This window comes from Schistocerca nitens, chromosome 8, assembly GCF_023898315.1.
Source record: "Schistocerca nitens isolate TAMUIC-IGC-003100 chromosome 8, iqSchNite1.1, whole genome shotgun sequence".
NCBI classification, from domain to species: Eukaryota; Metazoa; Arthropoda; class Insecta; order Orthoptera; family Acrididae; genus Schistocerca; species Schistocerca nitens.
In genome coordinates, this window is record NC_064621.1 from 344,419,152 (window position 1) to 344,443,187 (window position 24,036).

Below are 24,036 nucleotides of genomic sequence, written 5' to 3' on the forward strand. Positions count from 1 at the left end.
TCAAACCTTCCAGTAACAACGTATTTTTCAGAACGCGCAGTAACAAGGGGCGGGGGGGGGGGGGGGAGGGGTACACTGTGTCCACTATAAAAAAATTCATAATTCAAATTTCTTTAATTTTTATTGGCCTTTATTAGCATAGTATTCTATAAAGAGCTCTTGATGTGTGATAAAGTTCCAGAAACTGTAAACTTCTTGTATCACTCTCTACAAAAACGTATTTGGTATGTTCATCTTCTCCATCGTTTAAGTTTATTTAGCGTTATTTTCTTGAGCAGTATCTCTTTACACTGGTAGTAAAAATTAATACAGAGTTGGCGAAGAACACTTCACTATAATTAAAATATACTGCAGAAACTTTTGGTTAAATACGGCAATTTAAATTACATTGTTTCTGGATCATTTATTCATTACTTTCTTCGTAAACGTCTTCACACTTGCAACATATAACAGTTTTCGTGCCATGTTTACTGCCTATGTATCTCTTACAGCTCTTACAGATCATTGCTGCTTTGTTCGCTTTACCGTACTTCATTGATTTTGACTGATTCTCACGACAACACAAATAACGTCTTCCTCTTCCTCCTTCAGCTTCCGCAGCAGCGAACTTCTGCCTGATATGTCGTCCGAGATTTCGCCAGAAAAGCCCGTCGTTTTGATACAAGTTGTCGTAGATAAGTATCAAATAATGACATTTGTAGATACAGACTTCACACAGTAGCTGCCATTTACTGAGGACTGTATGACATGTTTAAGCCACAGCTGATTCCATACTGTCTTAAGCTATGAAGAGAACTGTAATAGCCGCGCGGAGTGTCGGCGCGGTTTCAGGCTGTTTAAGGCGACCACTCCCGTCGGATGTTCGAGCCCTCCCTAGGGTATAGGTGTGTGTGTTGTTCTTAGCGGAAGTTAATTTAAGTAGTGTGTAAGTCTAGGGACCTTCGACCTCAGCAGTTTGGTCCCTTAGGAAATTACACACCTTTTTTTTTTTTTTTTTTTTTTTTTTTCTAGCGGTAATAAGTTAGAGCCCACGTTCTTCCAATTTTCTTTCACCTTTCTGTCCTAAAAGATTCTGGGTCTTTTCTATTAATTTAATAGAAATATTACCTGTAGTAGATGTGCCATTCGTTACGATTAATGTATTGGCTGCAATTCTTGTTGCAAAAGCCAACGCCTGGTGTCTCCCAAGCATCCAGAAATCTTAACGTTTGCCAATCTACGTCAGAAAGTAGAGAAAAGTTTGACGCACTGGAAGTGTTTGCTATTATGACACTGGGTAAAATATAAACAACTATCTCTTTGTTTTATAAACTACGTGATAATTAATTTTGTCAGAAAATGTCTTTCCAATCATAGTGAGCAGCTTCGAACCAAATTCCTCTTCCATTCAAATTAAATTACGAAACGAATCTCGATCTTCAACTACACATGATAAGGTAGGTTATTTCATAGTTATGGTAGTCAACGCTACATCGAGAATGTGGGTACAACGCATGTGCAAACTGACATTAGACATTGTACTTTGACGATATTCAATTTGAAACAGAAAACAGAAAATGGGATAAAGACTCGGTTGAGTTAATAAATAACTTCTGCAATTATATATGTGAAACCTTTGTACAGCATTATACGCTGTTCCAGCCATCGACGAGCCCAGAGACTTCTTCGCAATTTCCTCCACTTATATTCAACGACGCTAACAGTGCTAATGCACACATTTTACACACGTCAGTTATCTTCAGGAAAATGTGTGATTTACGCGACAGCTGCCGCAGGCTGCCGCTGGAGAGCGCTGACGTTGCAAATCACGATGAGGAGCAGGTCGTTTCAGAGCGTGCACGTACCATGACGAGCACCAACTCTGGAGTACTTCGCGGTGAGAAATTCGTCTCGTGAGAGGACGGCTTTAGCGTGGGGACGTGACAGTATGACAGAAAGGAATCATCAGCGATGCCTATGACCACAGCGTGCATGAATTAACCGACTTCTTGGTTAATGAACGGAGACAGCCCTGCGTATCTGGAAGAAGTGGTGTACCAAGCGTAGGAAATTAACCCAGCGAGCCGGCCGGTGTGGCCGACAGATTCTAGGCGCTCAGTCTGGAACCGCGCGACCACTACGGTCGCCGGTTCGAATCCTGCCTCGGGCATGGATGTGTGTGATGTCCTTAGGTTAGTTAGGTTTAAGCAGTTCTAAGTTCTAGGGGACCGATGACCTCATATGTTAAGTCCCATAGTGCTCAGAGCAATTGGAACTGTGGTGTCACCGCCAGACACCACGCTTGCTAGGTGGTAGCCTTTAAATCGGCTGCAGTCCGGTAGTATACGTCGGACCCGCGTGTCGCCACTATCAGTGACTGCAGACCGAGCGCCGCCACAAGGCAGTTCTAGAGAGACTTCCTAGACTCGCCCCAGTTGTACAGCCGACTTTGCCAGCGATGGTTCGCTGCCTACTTACGTTCTCATTTGCCGAGACGATAGTTTAGCATAGCCTTCAGCTACGTCATTTTCTACGACCTAGCAAGGCGCCATTATCAGTTTCTATTGATATTGTGAATCATGTACCGTCAAAACCGACGTTCATCATTAATGGATTAAAGTTAAGTATTCCACCAGCTACGTCCGTTTTTCTAAATTCTAATTTCCTTGTCCTGTTCCAGACCTCATGCCAGCCTGCGTGAGCTAAAACGCGTGCATTTCGGCCTACTCTAGTAACACGGTGTTGGCTCTCCTGCCAACCACAACATTGGTGACGAGGCAAAACCGCGTTCTTCTCTAAACTGCCCTGATTTACTTGTGTAATGGCTTCGCCACACTCTCCAGATGTACTGTCCGAATTTTATCGCTTACAGAATCAGCAGACACAGGCATTACTGGATGCCCTTGGACAGCTCGTCCAGGGTCAATGTGCAATGCAAAACGAAGCGGCAGCCGCCGCTCCACCGCTAACGCAGCCACAACACGCTGTTGCACCAACTTTTCGACCTTTTGATGTTGCAATGAAAAGCTGGACGGAGTGGTCACGCCAATTTGGATTCCATCTCGCCGCCTACAGAATTCAAAGTAACGAGTGGCAGCCTTATCTCTTATCATCGGTCAGCGTACGTACGCCAATTTGGATTCCATCTCGCCGCCTACAGAATTCAAGGTAACGAGTGGCAGCCTTATCTCTTATCATCGGTCAGCGTACAAACGTACCGTGTGATAGTCAAATTATTTCCCTGACGCGACGTAGCAACAACTATTCAAAATTGGCTGAAGAAAACACATATAAGTGTATAAACTGAGAAAACATAGTAACTTGTGTGGTATAATTTGGAGTATATTTCTTTCCTTCTTTCTGTACAGTGTTACATTATTTTTTGTAAATATTATATAGGTGCTGTTAACCTCATCGCTGAGGGTCCCTAAGTCACAAATACTAGACCATCTTGTGCTGATACTCATATATTATGTGATCTAGAAGTTGAATGAACCAGCCTAAGGTCGTTATGTGTATTTTTGTAGAAACATATTATCTAAAATATACTCTGAAGAAATAAGAAGAAGCACAAATAAATATTGTCTGTCAAATTCATGTCTGTGTACAATGTACAGTTACATCTGCATTGTACATATTCTTTTCTGAAAGAAGTGGGACAGTTACACTTCATTAATTTATTCAGTATTATAGGAGACAGACACACATCTGCTTAAAATATTCAATTTTACAATAGGCAGGTGCATCAGTGTTGCTCAAATCGAAGAGTTGCATTTATACTTCATAAAAGTACTGAAATACAACCATCAAGCACTGCCCACATCCAACATTAATCTGCAGCCATCAGAAGATGCAGGTAGTGGCCAGTTCTGGGAAGCATGGTGCAGTGCAGCAGCCTATGGTGCAGGGTGGCTCAGCTTGACATGGGACATTGCACAGTAGCAGCAGCATTGGCGCCAGTGGCATGAACTTAACTTCTCGATGCAAGTGACAGAGATATATAAAAATAGGCCATTTCCCAATGTTGTGTTGATTCAAATAATAAAGCTACAAACACACATATCCTATCTCACAAGGGGTGATAAGTGTTTAAGCATAGCATAAACTGGGACATCAGATGTGCGAGGTGGGGGGAAATTGTTTAAACTGAAGACAGCTTGACTTCAACTTAGGACCGACTAGAATCCCATACTTAGAACACATGACCTGACAGGTATGAGGGCTACACTGGTATCCTAGGGTTACCCATCCCGAATTCTGATGTCATAGGGCTGGGGAAAACTGAAAAACCTGCAGGTTCCACGTTTGTCGTAGGTAAGATACCTTTCTGACATGATAGAGCTGCACAGCTAACCCTGGTCAGCCTTCTTGGATTGTCATCTTTGAATTTTGACGTCAAGACCATGTGCCAGTATCCCTTGCCAGACATCTTCGATTCTGACATCATGGACTGGCAACAGTCTTGACTTCGGTAGAATCCACATAGATATACTATTCCCAGCGACTGAAAAAACAGTGTAGTGCAAGGCTGTTTTCTGAAACCACAATGTAATTCACAAGATCTACACACATATAATAAAACCAAAATAATACAAAGCTATATACGATGAACCCCCCCTCCCCCCCACACACACAACAACTTACACTGAAAAAACCATTTCACACAGATAACACACTATATTTTGTTACTTCACCATACGAAAATCAAACAACATTTATTACTTCATAATATTCAGGAAACTGACAACCATAAGCACCACCATTCAGAATCTACCGCACTACGTGGTGACACACAAACAAGCAAGTCTTAGATCATGTTACATAGATTGAACAGGACACCCATAAGCAAACAGAATTAGACACAGGAACCAAACACAATAAAACAGATGAGATATCAGTGGGAAATGGTTAAGACATCCATTTGACAGAGAAATTTAACCAACAAGTTTGTAAATGAAAGAAGGAACTAACACACCACACACACACACACACACACACACACACACACACACACACATACATACATACACACACACACACAAAAAGAAAGAAGGAAGGAACGCACCACACACACACACACACACACACACACACACACACACACACACACACACACACACACACACACGCACGCACGCATACATACACACAGAAACGTACACGACACAGAACAACACAACACACAAAAAACGACGACACGCAAGACACACACGCAGAACAAAAAGGCACATACTCATCTACAGTAACACAACTGTCACAAAATAGACAGCATATTGAAGGTACAGGGACATCAAATAGGGTACAGGATAGACAGCATAACATAGAAAAGTTCCAGAACACAGGAGACATCCACAGATAAATTCAACAGATCAGCAGTATATGAACTCACATTAAACACTTCCCAATCAGTATACATAGGCCACGCATGCAGGAATTTTAAAACAAGATACTGAGAACACCTCAGAGCCCAAAAATGTTGCAGTACCCATAGAACATTTGCTGACCACCAAAAGCCCATAAAAATCACCCAACTACAACAGCAACAGATTTAATAATAGTGAAATCCAGCCACAGTCTATACCACAAACTATAACAGAAGGAACTTTACACATACAGAAAGCAATAGCAAAAGGCAAACAATTTTTAAATGAATACACTACACTTTGCAAAGGTACATTATTTAACACAGGGAATAATTGAACGCCGGCGTTGTTATGATACACAACAACATCGTTTATAGCGTGTTATGAGAAGTGAAAAGGCGTTTGTTACACCAAAATTATACAAAATACATTTAGTATGAATGTACGGTGCTATCAGAGCGTCAAAGAGGAAGGATGCGTCAAAACAAAGCGTGAGTAATAACAATATAAAAGCAAAACATTTTCCCACACCAAAATCACGTTTTTAGAAACACAAGGGAGATGTTAACTCACCGATAAAATCCAACTTTACGTTGTTTGATTTGCAGAAGACGCGCTACCAGTGCAGGACACCATACAGGTGGTACTGCAAAACCATATAATGTAAAATAAGATAGGAACAGAAACTATCAAAATTGTAAGAGTATTTAGGCCTCATTTTGTTAGATCAGTTACAGCCTAAAATATGTTCACTTTTTATAACTTTTCAATAAACAAAACTCAACGGTGATGGCATTCAGATGCTGAAACATGTTTCGCTAACAAGAGAAAAACAGTGTTTTGCTTAAAAGGGGACTCTATAGACAACAATTTCAACAGCAAACACGGAAAAACTACAAGAGCTGCCAATCGAAAAGATGAATGTAGGCCTGTGTTGCTAACGTCAATTTGATGACGATGTACTGAAGATCATTTGTGCACAAGTATAATGACATTTTTGGAGACAGAAACTCTTCTATGTAAATATCAACAAGGATTCAGCAGGCTTAGATTTTGCGATACTCTACTCACTCTGTTTGTCCATGGAATCCAGAGTGACGCAGACACTGGCGCCGACGTTGATGCTCTATTCTAGGACTCCAAAGACGCATCTGATAGATTTCCGCACTGCCGTTTACTGAAAACAAACTCAATGATAACGACTGTCGGACCAGATTTGTGACTCCGTTGTAAACATTTTTTGGAGATAGCACGTCGCTCCTAACCGAACATCGCATTCGCGAGGACGACGGTTCAGTCCTGCGCCCGGCCATCCTGATTTAGGTTTTCCGTGATATCCCTAGATAACTTCAAGTAGATGCCGGGATAGTTCCTTTGAAAGGGCACGGCCGATTTCCTTCCCCATCCTTCTCTGTTCGGAGCTTGTGCTCCGTCTCTAATGACCTTGTTGTCGACGCGACGTTAAACACTAATCTCTTCTCCTCCTCCTAACCGAACAAAACTGACAGATTGCGTGATTGGACCACTGTACATTAATGATCTAGTGGACAATGAAGCTTCATAACCCTACCTGCAGATGATGCTGCTCTTTATATGGAGGCTGCGAAAACAGGAGACTGTAGCGAACTGCAGGGGGACCTGCAAAGAATTATTGACTGGGCTAAGGACTGAAAATTGAGCCTGAACGTAAATGAATTTAACGTAATGGTATAAATATACGAAGAGGTCCACTACTGTTCGATTACACTATCGACGTTAGATCACTGGAAACAATAATGTAATGTATCTCTCAAAGAATGAATGTGAAATAAAATGATTGAATTTTAATCCTCACTCGTTTCACTATGCCGCGAATATAAAATATGTTTTATATCGGAATCCGTCCTCTGTTAAGCCTACGTAATTTGGTACCAGCATGCAGCGTAAGCTAATGTGTACTCTGAATTGTCAAAAAAGCTGTAATATAACATTTCCAGCTTTGAGATGGCTGTGTGAGCACGTTCCGAAAAAAAACCATGGATATCAGGATTGTAATGTTAACTTGTATTAAGACTTGGGCAAAGACGGCGCTATGACATGTTCCTGAGTTCTTTTGGAGTCAGGTGCAGAGTCGGCTTTGAGTAGCGGAGAACTTGGTGACGACGGGCCATAATAATACGATCTATAATGCAACAAATGACTTACATTACAGAAAAACAGTAATCGGATTTCATAATAAGAAATTGAGACTGCGAGGTTCGACTTATAAAACGTAAATGCGTGTATGACAGCGCGCTTCCCAAAAGTAGTCAAATAGCAGAAAGACAAATCAACACTGTCTACATCATTAGTAAAGTAATGTGAACCTATTATTTCAAAAGAAAACCGTAAATGAACATAGATGACATTATTACTATACTCAAAATAACGTAGAACGTATAGTGCTACAACGATGAAAAATAATATTACGACGATGTCAAACCTTATTTTCGTGATATAAAGAAGAACTGACAATATTAAAAATGTAATTATAATTTTATTATTTTAATTCTTGTGTTCAGTGAATCAAAGACTTTCTAGTGCACGGAATAAACTAGCATTGTTTGTACTACGAAACTATATACGATTGTTAAGTGAGAACTGATTCCATGTAAGACATTTTGTCTGGGCGGATTTTGTTCTCGTACTGGTCGGTAGAGAAAGAAAAGTTTCTTAATCGATGTATGTAATGTGAATGTATAAAGGCTATAAAAAGGAGAGAGAGATATATAATCCTTGCGGACAATTACCATATTGTATAAGAAAAGGTAAATACAAGTTATTCAAAACAAATATCTCTAAAGTGTATCGTCTTGTGATTTCTAAAGACTGAAAATTGTAGTGTTTAATCTAAACCTGTCCTGAATAACAGCGAAGAACATTTATGTCATCATATATTTTCTTCGTCTGACCAGGGTTGTGATTCGCATGTTACTTTTTGTTACGCGACGTGTTAGGAATATTTTCATTATACGCGCAAAAGTGCACACAGCTTTAATCGAACTTGCATCTTTCGGAAACGATAGCTCTTAATCAGTACAATTACGCAAATACCGTCTAAATCGCAACCGTGATCACAAAAGTGTTTCCTGGACCTGATATTTATAAATGTGTAGACTTGAAAGCGAACAGCATTGCACCATCGCTGGCTCGCAACAATTCAAAGAAAACAAAACAGGTACTGAACAACTTTAAATTTTAACGCAGTCAGCGTTATGAAATCTGAACGCCTTAATTAATTAATTAAATATTAATAGGAAGAGAATTATTAAATTTTAAAGATTAAATCATAGCAAGAATTTAAAGCATTGTAGCATCATCACGTTTCTTTGCATTAGTACTTGAGTGTCAGATACCATCATATCTATTTACAAGACAGTGCGTAAATAAAATCTCCACCTTCTATAATTATTATTATAGCAATTCAAACATGGGGATGCATCCTTACATGAAGACGGTCACGAGACAAAATGTAATAAAAAGGAGACTTTACATGCCTCAGTTATTTTGAAGAAGTACGAAATATGACATTACAGAAGGAATGCTAACCATTTGCAACGATGCAATTTACAGTTTGATGTCTGATACAGAGGGATATATTAACTTGTTACAGCAACTACCGTAAAATACCTGGAGTTATCCATCCCGAGATACTTAAAATGGAATGTTACATAACACAAATAGAAGAAAAAACAGATGTGTCTCATTTCGTCAGGGGATCGTTAAGTCTGCGAGAACGAGATACGGAGATGCTGAACAAACTCCATCGGCAGACGCTGCAAGACGGACGTTGAGCTTCATGATGAGATTTAATATAGAAATTCCTTGAGGGTGTATTCCGGGAAGAGTCATGCAATATATTGCTTCCAGCCACATCTGTCGCGCGAAATGGAGACAACACTCCTCCAGAATCCGTAAGATGGCTTGAGGAGTATAGTTGTAGATATCGGCGTAGATGTAGATGCAGATAGGTGCCAAGCAAGGGGCTGTGTCGTTAGATGAGGTAGCATGTTTAGTATTTGGCAAGTTCCTTCGACCTGTACGAATTTGATTCCCTCCTCTATCTCTCTCTCTCTCTCTCTCTCTCTCTCTCTCTCTCTCTATCTCTCTCTCTCTCTCTCACACACACACACACACAAACACAACATCGGAAAAAAGATTACATTTCACCCATGTGCCTGCGATCCTCAGATTCCAGGAGGGTCTAACAACCCTACCACAACAAAGGTCAAAATTTTAATAACGATTGTGGTGTTGCTCACGCTGCTAAATACTGCATTTTCTGGCAATATCAGTCATATTATGTGGCAGGTGTCATTAGAGCACAGTTAATAGTCATTTCAAGTAATAATGAAAAAACTAGGCACTCATCTTTTTGTGTTTCCCACGCTGGTCTCGTATTATCATGGCTCAGTCGTTGAAAATCTAGGTGGTTATGATTGCAAGCTCGGATGCAAAGAGCCTAGGTTTTATTCTGCTATATTCAAAAGTTTTGTAGATGCGCTTGACAAACCATTCTTGAAGATCACACTTTTGCAGGACCATGGTGATGTAAAAAAAGTAATCAGCACTCCGAATTTTAGTTACACTTCCTTTTAATGCAATACCACGTGACACACAAACATCACTTCACTATACAAAACATACTTGAAAACATATTCCTCACAGTCACTGTTAAAGTTCACATTTTATAAGTTGACTACAATATGCGTCTTTCCTACATTACTTCCAAGACGTCCGACTCTCTAACAAGTCCACAACTAACAATCGCTTACCCGCCCAAAAATTAGAGTTACAAGTACGTCAAAGATCATAGTGACAAAAGAAAGAATACACATAAGAATAATATCATTGCAATATAAACATATCGATGTATCAAAAGTGAAATCGAATCTGAATGTTCTCTCAGAAATATGTTAAGTAGTTAACAGAAACACAGTAGATTATTACTGGTATCGAGAGGATCAGGTGAGGTGCCGTAATGGTTGCGTAATTCAAGTACCATTACAAGGGTAAATAAAGAAATTAAACTAACTAGTACGGGGTATATCTAGTTACAGTACAATAGTCAAATTATACGAAATGTGAAACGTCTCGCTATCTATGGTGGCATGTATCTTATTGTGACACATACTTGATGAACCGAGGTAGAACGAGAGGGCAATCCACTTTCCAGATTGTTTGTAGCATATCATTTCGAAGACGCACGTGTGTACTCGTCCTGTTTGCTATTCTGGACACCAGTATCCACAGACGAAGCTTTTTGTTCAGACTGAAGATGACGATTCAGTCTTTCTCCAGTCGTTGTAAATAAGCCGTAGTCTGAGCAGACTATGTTCTTAAGAGCGACTGGTTTTCCTAGGACGGCTTGCGTCATGCAGCAAGCGTTGCAATTAAACTTTGAGAAACTATGAAAAGAAGCGGCTCTTGTGTGAAGCGTGCCATTATTGAGAGCAGGAAATGAACAGTTCAGACGCCTGTACTCGGCTCCTGAAACCGATCGGCAGATAAAGACCGATTGTAAAGCAGATTCTTGGAGAGGTTAGAAGCTCCGAAATGGAGAAGTCGCCCGGCAGCTCTCGCGACGGTAGAAGGCAAGTCGGCCCACTTGGCGGAAACTTGTGCTTTTGAGTCGTGAGTGTATCGCTTCGGTGGTGGGTGATCAATAGTGATCTGCCTTAGCGGAAAACTGCGAAAGAATTTGTAAGTTCAGTCTGGTGCGCGAGCTTAGGAACCGTCTTGGTGATTTACCAATTATCTAGGGCACTGGTGAATTTTAGGTGACTTACTCGTACAACATAAGATGAAATCGCACGACAGAGCGTAGAGCCATTAGTCACAGTCCAATCAACAAAGGAAAATTAGGGAAAAGACATTCGTGTAACCGCAAATTTTGTACAGTGGTAGGAGGGAGTGCAATGTACTACGTACTAAAAATTCCCACCTGAGGGTGTGAGCGTTAGGGTGGGGGATTGGGGGCGTGGAAAGATCACTTTTGTATGGTTTTCAAGAAAGAATCGAGAAATGCAGCATTGGTGGAAATGTTTCCCAGTACAAAATGAAATTGCATTAGAGCTCCTGCAAAAAAGTCCCTATTCATTTTTTCTCTAACAATAATAGTTTCCGCGTTTCAGGGGATGGAATAAACGCGGGTATTAAACACAGGCTCTTAATATTATAAAATTAATGTTCATTGGGTTAAGAACAAATATTACAAATGTGTACTATATGTAAGTGCAGTAGAGCCGTATTAAAGGATAAATTGTTTTTCGGGGAGTGGATGGAGGTAGAGTGTAGAAGCGTGAGGGTTGGTAGGTCGCAGGAATGTGGTCATGCAGTTCCCTCAGCCAAACGTCTGCATACTGAAGACGGAGCAGGTGATTTTTCACCCTATTTAACCAACCACGTCACAGGGTGTTTCTCGAAGTTACACCAACCCTCCGCAGCCCCCTCTGCAGCACACCTTACGAAATGCTGGCGACGAAGTGCTCAGAAATCTCCCCGGGGGGGGGGGGGGGGGTGTGTGTTTATTTTACAAGAAGTACGTTATAATGACATGGGACACAGACATGACTTACAAATAATACTGATGCTAGAAACCCATATGGACAGCATGAGCGTAAATATCTACACACTGTTTTGAACTGCTAGAGGGGAAATTGATTCTTAGCCATCCAGTACGGCAGTTGCAGCGTTTTTCCTGGGTAGATTACCTTCCCCACCACGAGCGTTGCTTGCTTTTAAGAACATTGACAGATTACACGTTCCCAGTTTCGTCTGTCCTGTGTCCTTGTGTGAGCATACAGAATAACTTCACTGAACTCCTGTTTATAAAGTGGATTTATTACCAGTTTGTTAAATAAGTATTTACTTGCAGTTGTTAAGTGAGCTATTATGTAAAAGACTTCAACAATTGGAGCTGTCAACTGACTACTACGCTGAAGAACCTCTCTGAAGATTCTTTCGGTATATATTCGACAATGGTGATTTAATCATCTCCACTATCACTGGCTGGAATATTTTCCACAGTATGATGGGGTATCAAATGCATTCTTCCAATCTCAACTCTCCCAACATCTGAAGAGGTCCATAGACTTAAATTGTCTCCCTCTACAACAGAAGTAGGGATTATGGAAGTTCAGGTACTTCAGTATAAGTCAAGCAATGCATTACGGTGGGATAATGTTCGAAAACTGAACGTGATCATAGAAGATACTCTGTGAATGTGTGGTAAGTGGCACAACTAAAATAAAGTCATGTGACATGAACATCTGGGAAACCCCACAGGGGAGATTCAGCTTCCTAACGACAAAGGATTTCCCTATCCTACATGCCCAAAGGCATCTTTCCTTTGTGCAGTATGAGAATTGTATGTGAAAGTGTATCTGTTCAGTGTAGATGACTGTAACTGCGTGTCTAGTGAAGTTGGAGATGATGAGAGAACGGAGAAGGTGATACCTGGTGTTGGTACATAGCTTACGCCTCTTGAAGAGCACCAAGGGGTCCACCGAGCTTAATGTCCCCACCTGAGAGAAAGATCACCATCAATAGTGCTGCATGACACACTGCAGAGAGATTTTGAATTAAATCATTACTATTAGTACAAATATGCTGATCAGGGATTTAACACCACTGACCTTCTTGTTCCTTCTCCCGTAAAGGAAAAGAGAATAATGGCCAACAGCACGCAACATACACGTTCGGTATCTCAGTGAAGTACTTGCCATGACCGATGGTGCTTAACTTCAGTGACTGAGTGGGAACCAGTGTAGCCACCTTTGTATCCCCTTCATCTCACTTTTATTTATTTATTCTGATTGGTGAGTTAAGGGTACCTAGTAAAAGAAAATAAAAAAGAAGGGCTAACCGTACAGGGTACCACCACTTGTGCCCCTACCAACAAAAATACACTGATCCCACTTCAGGCGTTGCTATCCTAACTATACCTAATCTCCACCCCCCCCCCCACCCCGCCATGCCACAAAGGAAACTAAGAAGACTCAAATGGGGCAACTGATTGAGCGTCAGTCCGCAAGAGCGACTGCAATAAGAGACAGAAGATACGAACAACCATGAAACAAGGATCCAGGATATTTTTCCCACATTCTATCCATTCATTGCCCAGTGCATGTTGGTACACGCACATTACTGTAAAAGGTGATCGTGTATGCATCATGAAATGAGGAGATGAGGCTCCCTCCAACTCTAGGAGGGGGTCGATAAAAACGCTATGGGCATATCCTACGAAAATTCGTCGTTAATGGAGCGACCATGGGAGCATACTGTGCATGACGAGAACCTGATACCAGAAGTCGAGGGTTGTACGTGAATCATTGTGAAACAGGTATTCTAAAACCTGTCCTCAAAACCAGATGAGGATATCGTGTTTTGCAACAGGGTAGTGTGAAGTCTGGGGCAACAAGAACACCAGGGTAACCATCATTGGCAGGGCCCAGAGATAACAACCCATGATGCATTGGATGATGAGCCAAACATCCTGTTTCAAGGGCACATTAGGCAAATCTCGTCGGTGTCGTCAATTTGGCCATTGGAGCAAAGTGGTGACGTAGAGAGTTCTCTATGACAATGTCGATGATTCGTTGTGAATTTACCATTGATGATAACATATCAGAGTGCAAACATGTTTGGTGATAAAAAGGTTGTATGGATATAAACCGCCCCCCCCCTCCTCCAAACGGTCCATCAGTTAACATCTGGGTGCTGCAATACATGGGGTCAGAAGACAGAAGTCCTCCACACAGAGTGGATAGGTGGCTGGGAGGTGGTTCTGAATGTACCTGAACTCGCCGAAATAACTAATGATACGGTACAGTAATTAGGGGATATTTGATGTGCCTTGAGTTGGAGAGAAGCTGGTCAGAGAATGTCCAATAGAATGCGTGTTAAAGATGGGGAGGACCCGCACTAGGGTCACAGCATAGTATATACAAAGAGCGCAGTGGCTTTGGCTTGCACATTGACGAGTACGAGGCCATTTTTTATCGGGGCAGTGGTAGAACTCGAAAAGGGTTCCTATTGACATGTAGTATCCAAAGGCTGATTGAAATTGGCGACCAAAGAGTAACGCCATCAGAAGGATCTGGCCGATATTTATCAGTTTAAGGGCAACATCTATGTTGACATAGGACATATGGCAGAAAACATGGTCCGTTACAGACTGTAAAAGCTGGTGATAAGCCAATGCCATGGTGAAGTTTGTAGAGCCCATAAAATCGATCGTTAAGTAACAAACGTTGGTAGTGATGAGGTGTGGGTCCAGCACCACAACCTCGAGTCCAAGCCTGATACATCTTACCATCGACTCTCAGAGGTTAAGGATGACACCTGAAAATGTCTGTAATGCTAGATGCAGTTGATGGTGTCGTTGAATTTTGGTGTGCAGCAAGCTAGGAATATGAGACCGTTTGTGTGCGCCCTGCAGTGATAAATATGATCGCCCAAGGTGAGACACTGTAGGCTAGTTGTAAGACCAGTGATGAGGGGCTCCAGTGCAATAGCATACAGAAAGTGGATATGGGACGTCCTTGATGTACAGAAAGGCATATATGAATCTGTCCAGCAATTCTCCCATTAACCTGGATCATGGAGACAGCAGGAAGCAGTAACTGGCAAGTGACATCCACACAGAGTGATGGGACCCTCATAGATGTCGCGACCGTGAGGAGTAGTAGGTCCTGCATGCAATCTCCAAGACACTTGTAAAATGAATGGAGACTAGCGCCGTGTGGAGACGAGAGACAATGAGTATCAAAATAAGGTCATGGTGTTTCCCAAAAGCCATCTGAATGGTTGACCGACAACCACGTATGTTTGCTGCTAAGAAGTGCACGTAGATTTTATAATCTGCATTCATTAATCTAAGATCAACTGCTTTGGCACTATCATACTCTGTCGCTGAATACTGTTGCCCAACTCGGATGAACAGTGCTCACTGTAGCAAGATAGATGTGCAACTCAACCAGACAATGCGACTTATCACAGGCTGCATACGTAGCACTCAAACTGCATGGCTACCAGTTTTAAGTAACATCCGACCTCCAGCTCTACGAAGATCAGATGCTCTCCTGAAGATCTGGAGAAACATTCAGAAGAACCCCAAACTACCCGTACACAGCGATATATTAATAGCAGAACATCAGCGTCTGAAGTCAAGGAAACCATGTTGGCGAACTGCACAACACCTTGAAGCCTCCGACTTTAACATCAACGAAGTATGGAGAAGTCAATGGGAAGAACCGTCGGTGTTCAACGGTCATCTGGCTGAAAACACTTCCATACAAGTTCCAGGTTTCACACTCCCCAGACGCCAGTGGAGAACCATCAACCGCATCCGAACAGGACAAGGGAATTGCGGATATCTAAAGCATAAATGGGTCTCGGAAGCATCTCCAGATTGTGACTGTGGAGCTGCCCTGCAAACAATAAATCACATTCCAGAATGAGATTTTCACTCTGCAGCGGAGTGTGCGCTGATATGAAACTTCCTGGCAGATTAAAACTGTGTGCCCGACCGAGACTCGACAGTATTCCCGAGTTCGAGTCTCGGTCGGGCGCACAGTTTTAATCTGCCAGGAAGTTTCAATAAATCACATTGTTGGTGAATGCCCGAAACGAGCCTTCGAGGATCAATAAATATCCACCATGCATCACCTGAAGGGCTCAACTGGATCAACAGATTGAACTTAGAAATCTAAGAACTTCTGTAATATGTACATAATTTAGTATAATACTTTGAACATTTGATTCTGTGTCAGTATTTTGCTTGTCATTTCTTACACTCTGTACTCTTAAAATTATGTATTTCATCCAAGGTATGTATCATACGATAAATAATAACTGTAAGGGTGGCAGTATGTGGAGACATCCCAGTGACTTAGGTACTGGTAAAGGGATGCCAGTGACAAATTCGGGTGGTACTGAAAGGACGGAGTAAGGAGTTTCTGAAGCATCTCCAACCGAGTGAGGGAGGATTAAGGTGGTGAACACCCAGCAGAACTCCAGTGGAATATCAATTGGTCGAGATGACTTGTTCTTCACTACCTTGTCGACCGCGTCCACCACCTGTTCCACACTGATCGCAGACATCATTGGCGGTGACTGTGCAACGCTGATGGTCTGTTCAGATGTGGGGCAGAGGTCCTCAGGAAGTGGCGCCAGCATCGGATCGCCGTCGCAAAGGTGGCGGTGGTGGTCGACGAAGGTAGACACCATAGCTACCTGCGTTGTGTGGCGAGTATCATAGGAAGTGTGAGCTTAGAGACGAAGTGTCAATGTCGTCGACGATGGTCAGATGCAGCGTGGACTGTGGACAGAGATTCCTAAAAAGTCCTGTCGTCGCGAAAGCAACCCGACGCCATACAGTTCCTTGCATTGAAGATTGCGGAGATGTGTTTTAGTAATCTGGCATTCCCTATGGAAACCAGGTGACGAGGGAGCGCATCAAACTCACGAAGAACAGAATAGTGGACATTGGTGGTGTCCTGAAGGCACGCTGGGTCAGGGATTTTCTCTGCCTCGTGATGACTGGGTGTTGTGTGCTATCCTTAGGTTAGTTAGGTTTAAGTAGTTCTAAGTTCTAGGGGACTGATGACCATAGATGTTATGTCCCATAGTGCTCAGAGTCATTTGAAGCATTTGAACCTGAAGGCACGTGACTGTTTCCTAGCTACACTGCATGAAGCCACTTGAGCCACAAGTTGTCTTAGTGAAAGATTATTAGGCGTCTGCAGGGAGACAGGGTCTCAGCCTGCGCATCGGTCGTACTATGTTCGTGATGGCCTCCACTGGTTGCCCATCAGGTAAAACGTGTTGGTCACGACATCTGCGTGGGATCCTCGGATGGTTAGGCGGCGTCTCCATGGTCTTGGGTAAGAGTGTCCTGGCGATCCTTGAGCCTGCGGAGACGACGTTTGTGCCACCCCGTTGAGCGTTGTTGAACACTTGTTCCTCAGTATCGGATAACGGCAAGGGAGAGCGTTGAGCTGGTTCGAAGGCACCAGTCGGTACAATGAAAGATTCAAGCGGATGTTGTAAAGAAGTACCTGTCAATCTAAAGCGTTGTGGGGTGGCAGGAAGTGATGATCGGGGAGACCTTGCGACATGCTGGGCGAAGTCGTAGGCGTGGCGAGCGCCGTTGCGCAAGTTACTGGCAAGGTGGTCAGCGTCACGAGAGCCGCATGGCACATCGTTGGAGGTATTTAGATCGCAAATGGCCTTCCTGCCCACTACCGTAACAGGATCGGGGCTGACCGTCATACATTATGATGGCACGCCAGCCTCCGATAAGGATGTAGCAGGACACTTGACCCTGCAGGTCGAGACGAACCTGCCTGACACCGTTTGAGACGGGATAGGTTCGGAATTGTGCCCATAGTTAGGTTCGAGGACGTTGCCGCAGGGTCGGATCGCCGCATTGACGGCGTCCGCGGTAGTCCGAACGGCAATTCGAATATCCGTATCGTCCTTACGCCAAGACCTGCTTGATCGACCGTAACGGGCTCTATGTTGCCTCCTGTACCACCCTGTCGCATGCTGCGTCGTTGGTCATCCTAATGGACATGGTACTGCTGACTGTGGACAGATGGAGTCAAATGAGATCCTGTGGTGGTATTTTACCGTCCTCGCGAAGAAACTGTTCGATGTAGAGAGCCTTGTGAAGGGTGAAGTCTGAAAAATGGTGAAATGTGAAGTCATTTTACGACAGCTGTGCGCCATGTTGATCTATAAGGAAGGCAGCACTTAAGTAGCGCCCGAGTAAAAACAACACAACTCGCGACACGTGCCTCGCTAGCGGAGCGGTGGCACAGAAATACTGGTAAAAAATGAAATGTTGTGTGGCGAGGGCCTCACGGCGGGTAGACCTGATCGCCCGGTGCAAGTCTTTTGAGTTGACGTCACTTCGGCAACTTGTGCGTCGATGAGGATGAAATGATGTTGATGAAGATGACACAAACACCCAGTCCCTGAGCAGAGAAAATCTCCTACCCAACCGGAAATCAAACCCGGGTGCCCCCAGCATGAAATACCGGAGAGTTGTCCTCTCAGCTACGGTGGCGGAGATTTGCTAAGAGAAATGGAGTAACGTTCTGGTCATTAATTAATTGACCACCAAGTGATTACAACACATTAACATGACTTCACAATATGCTATGCCAGGCGCGGTAGTCGCGCGGTCTGAGGCGTCGTTTCACGGTCCCCGCCCCCCCCCCCCCCCCCCGTCGGATGTTTGAGTTTGAGTCCTCCTTCGGGCATGGGTGTGTGTGTTGTCCTTAGATTAAGTAGTGCGTAAGCTTAGGGACCGATGACCTCAGCAGTTTGGTCTCATAAGGCCTTACCACAAATTTCCAAATCTTTTTTTCCAATATGCTGCAACCATAGACAGCATTAGGGTTACACGTTTGCCAATCCAATCGCTTTCGCACCAACACTACAAAGGTCACTGACAATATAAAACGCCAAAATCACACACTTCTCAGTCTTTTTTTTTTATAGGGATTTGCTTTACACAAAAGCTCTCTTAACTGTAGCAAATAAGTATTCATTTAACAAACCGAAACTAACTCCACTATATAAATATGTGCTCAGTGAAGTTTTTTGGCTACTCACATAAGACGACAGGAAATGCTGGGGATGTATAGCCTGTCTACAAAACAGCTAGCGTCAATTATAGTGGGGGAAGTTGCCTTTTCCGGAAGAACGCTACAACTGCCGTACGCGATGACAAGAGTCAATTTCCCTTCTATCAGTGTAGAATAGTATCCAGACATTTACGTAGTATGTCCATATGCGTGGCTTGCATCACTACCATTAGTAACTCGTATCTGTATCACATATAGTGTTAATAGAGTTTGTGAAAAGTAACCAGGCGCTGTGCATATCTGTACATTTCGCCACCACTGTGTGATAAGACGTGCAGGGGATGGTCGATTTAACTTTGAGAAACACCCTATAGTGTCTTCATGTGAAGTACTGGGCGAGATGCAATTGGGAATTACCTTCTTTGCTGACCTGTGAATGAGGGTGGTGCATGACCACATTCCGACGACATTCCTGAACTCGCGCTTCTACACTCCACTCCCGCTTTCTCCATAACATCTTCACAACACAATTTACCCCTTACTACTGTTACTGTTATGTAGAACTTAGACGTAACAGACACATCTGATATTTCTTCTTAACGACTTCGTTTACTGGGTGACAATTATTGAACTATATGAAAAAGAAACGGAAAATAGTTACGCACTGCGGCGTGAATATACTTTATTCAACATTTAAACGTCACTACAGGCATTAGGATTTAGGTTACGACATGTTAGATATGCCTGCCCTCATTACAGATAATGTGGTGCAGACGAATAGCGAAATTCTGAGTGACCCGCTGAAGTGTCGGAACATCGATACTGTCGATTCATCCTGAATGGCTCTTTCCTGCTCAGCAATTGTTTGGGGTTGTTGCTGTACGCCTTGCCTTTAATATAGCCCCACAAAAAGGAGTCGCATGTGTTCATATCCGGAGAATATGGCTGTCAATCGAGGTCCATGCCAGTGGCCCCTGTGTACACCAGGGCCAGAATGCAGTCCCCAAAGTGTTCCTCCAGAACATCAAACACTCTCCTGCTTCGATGGGGTCGACCTACGTCTTGCATGAACCACATGTTGTCGAAATCAGGGTCATTTTGAATAATGGGGATGAAATCATCTTCCAAAACATTCATGTACCGCTCGGTAGTCACCAGGCCCTCAAAGAATATCGCTCCGATTATTCTGTGACTGGACACTGCGAGCCACACAGTCACCCGTTGAGGATGAAGAGACTTGTCGACCGCGAAATACGGATTCTCAGTCCGCCAAATGCACCAATTTTGCTTATTGACGAACCCGTCCAAATGCAAATATCTGACGACTGCAACGTGCGTGACGTGCGCATAGTAATTCCCGTCATGCCCCGCGGCCAGCTGTGCAGTTTGAACGCCCTAACGCAAACAGTTCAAAAGTTATGACGATTTTATTTTATATAGTTCAAAATTGTCAGCCTGTATCAGTAAATAGTAATTTTATACTATTAAAACACTGCTTCACTACTTTCAATAATTGCACTTCCTTTACCCTCTGCGACGCCGAAACTATTTGTTCTAGAGGAAATATGAAAAGGAACTTTTATATATACGATTCAATGTAAATTAATTTTTTTTTGTGGGGGGGGGGGGACATTTTCTCTAGGATCCGCATTTTATGATTTAATCGAGAAAGATGTAAAAAGAAGTGACCTTCACACGCCCCCCGCCGCATCGCTCACACCCAACAGGTGTCCATCATTTTTTCCAAAACTGTGGTAGAAATAGAGATAAGGATTTTAAAATGTATGTATGGTTTGTATGCTGTGCAAAATTCTTTCTTACTTAGGAAGAAAAGTGTGTCTATAGCAACAAATGCAGCCAACAGTAAGTGAAAAAAATAATGAAATTTCATAAGTAAAAAAGTATTTTGTTATGTTTTTGAACTTCCGCTTTATGAGTTTTATTCCTAATTTCTTCATGATCATGCTGACAAAGTTTTATTAATTTATTTTTAAAAGTGTACAAATTGGAAATTAAAATGTCCTGTGGTGTCTCTTCTGCTCCAAGTCGGCGCGTTTGACGTCCTACCCTTCTTAAATTGATCTGTAGACTGTTCGTTTTAAATGCACTGCTTTGCAAAACGTAAGGACGAGATAGATAAAGAAACATAACGCGTTAAGTGCAAGGTGGAAATGAATGAGTGTGCGAGAGCACGTTGCGAAAGGTCTCCAAGTAGCGCACAGAAAACGGGACGTCAAACGGTGCGACGTCAGTGTGATTACAGCGAAGAGCGGGGTAGCCCCACAACACGAGTCACTTGAAGAAATAGGAAGAGACCGTTTGTTTGTTTGTTTGTTTGTGTGTGTGTGTGTGTGTGTGTGTGTGTGTGTGTGTGTGTCAGCGAGCAGTTACGGTGTACTATGGTGGTGTTTTCCTTGCAAAATGGCCCAGAGATAACATCTCGACGACTTCAGACGCGGAAGAATCATCGGAAAACTGGTAGAAGGACGAAGTGTGACGAGTGTGGCCCAGAAGTCTGGTATTGCCCACAGTATTATTTTATGTGCACAGGCTCTGCTACTAGAAGGAGGGCAGATGTTCGACCACGGCTAACTACAGCGGTAGACGACCGCCAGATTGTACAACGATCAAGGAGGGCCCACCTCAAACAGGGGGGCAATTGCAAACACGTTTTACAAAACTACAAGCCATGCAATCTCAGGCTCCACTGTGGCACGGCAACTGCACTGGGTTGGTCTCTTAACCCGACGACATGCACGTTGTGTTCCGTTGACACCTGCACATCGACGGCACAGTTCGGGATGGTGCCAGGAGCATAGGGACTGCACCAATGGGGAGTGGGACCGCGGGCTCTTCTCAGATGAGAGCAGATTCAGTCTGAGCAGTGATCCTGGACATATATGACGAGAGTTAGGAACACGTAATGCATTGTCGAAGGTGACCAGTTTGTCGATCGAAGCGTTATAATGTGGGGAGGCATACTGTTGCATCGGCTTGCTAATCTCGAGCTGGCAGCTGTGGTCGAGCGTTTCTAGGCTTTTCAGTCCGGAACCACGCTGCTGCTACGGTCACAGGTTGGAATCCTGCCTCGGGCATGGATGTGTATGATGTCCTTAGGTTACTTAGGTTTAAGTAGTTCTAAGTCTAAGGGACTTATGACCTCAGATGTTAAGACCCATAGTGCTCAGAGCCATTTGTGCCATTTGAGCTAATGTCGAAAGCTTTGAACACGGTACACTCAGCAGTGAACTTTACTGTGACAATGTCCACCTTCCATAAGTGCATCTTTTCAGGGGTGCGTTCGGTCCTGACTTAATTTCTCTTGATTGCAATGCGTGAACACATCGGACAAGGCAACTGAATGTGCCCCTTGAAACGAGAGGCTATTCCGCAAAAGGATTGGCCTGCCAGTTCCCCCAACTTAAATCCCATCTGGGGCGCAGAACAGAACGTCCACATGCGCCAACGACCTTCCAACAGATGTCAGCCGCGCTGGTAGACTAATGGAACGCCCTACAACAAAAACTCCTTTCCAGTCCTATTTCCAGCATGGCAGCGCGTAGCAGAGGACGAATTGCAGACCGTGTGGTGATCATACACTTTTAAAGAACTACGTTCCAGCCTTTTTAATCTCAAGGGTTCATCACAGATCGCAGTGACGTCAGTGTAAGTTTTGTCCCAGAATAAACTTGTAATTTTTGTTCTTCTCATTGAATATTTCTTTCACTTACCTTCTGTACGATACTGCAGCCAGTTCTTCCTACACTTGGGCCTGGTATAATAGAGGTACTTGGCAGTGAGACATCATGCGGAAGTTACGTTCGTTATTAAGTTTCGTACACCCGTGTACATCAGCTACATCGTAGCAGATAAATATCTTCTATTTAAAAAATCTCATCGCAGTAGCCCTCCGGAAAATAATTAAATACACTATGTTCATAACACCAGAGAAAGAGTAGCGTTTCCAACGTTTACCTAACTGAATAAAAATTCCTTTCACTTATTATTTTGTAAGTTAAAAAGAAAAGTACGTTATCCGTATTAATGTGTACACTTCATAAGCTTAGAATTGTCGTACTCGAAGCATTCATCTGAAGGACAAATAGCACTCCTCTTGGAGCACACGTAAATATTGGCTAGACGCGGCTTGCACCAAGCTACAAAGGTAGGAATGTCTTTAAAGGTATGCTGAGGGGGTGCTTGGACTCGCAGAGCCGCTCGCATACACGAAAGATGTGCTGTTATCCATTCTCGCATCCTACAAGTTCAGGTAGATGGAATTTATCGGTAAGCAACAAAAGCGGTATCGTGCACGAGAGGCATGCTATCCTATACTGACACCGATATTTTATTCGATGCAGTGACGGCGGAATAACACGAGGCAAGTGGGTGAAAAATCCTGTTTCTCATAATTTCTCTCTGAACACTGTATGAAACACGGCTCAGACACAGGCGGTTGGCTTTCTTCAATTTCGCAGACACCAGTATGTCAGAAACTTTTGAGTAAATAATATTCAGAATGAATAAACTACAAATTCACGAGGCAGTAACACATAAGAGAACTAAGTGCACCAGATAAAACTGTGTATATATATCTTTCAAGCCTCCACACTGTTTCTCGTGACCCATCGAAGCAGATACTCGGAAATATTAACATTTACATTGGTGGTGTTTGAAATGTATAAAAATGTAGAGAAATGGCTTCGTATTGCGACAGAGGTCAGTAAAATACCTGGCCGGCAACCGTGCTTAGGATTACCTTGCCTTTCTCAACCATAACATTTTATCACATCTTTCTTCTGTCTTCCTACTTAAGTTGAATAAATGGTCACTTTGTAATGGTCCTGGCGATGAGGCTACCATGAGTTCCATCATTCCATTACTCACTGTCACCTTCATTCCTTGTTCGCCGTATTAGGGCAATTGGCATTCTATATTTCTCCCTACAATCAGAGTAGAATTTGTTTACACGACAAGGCTTGAACCCTACTGTGAACACTTTCAGTGAGGTTTCTGAATGTCTGTGGAAGAAGCACCCCAGTCTTCCTCAAGAGCCGAACCAGGGAAAGTACTGTCGC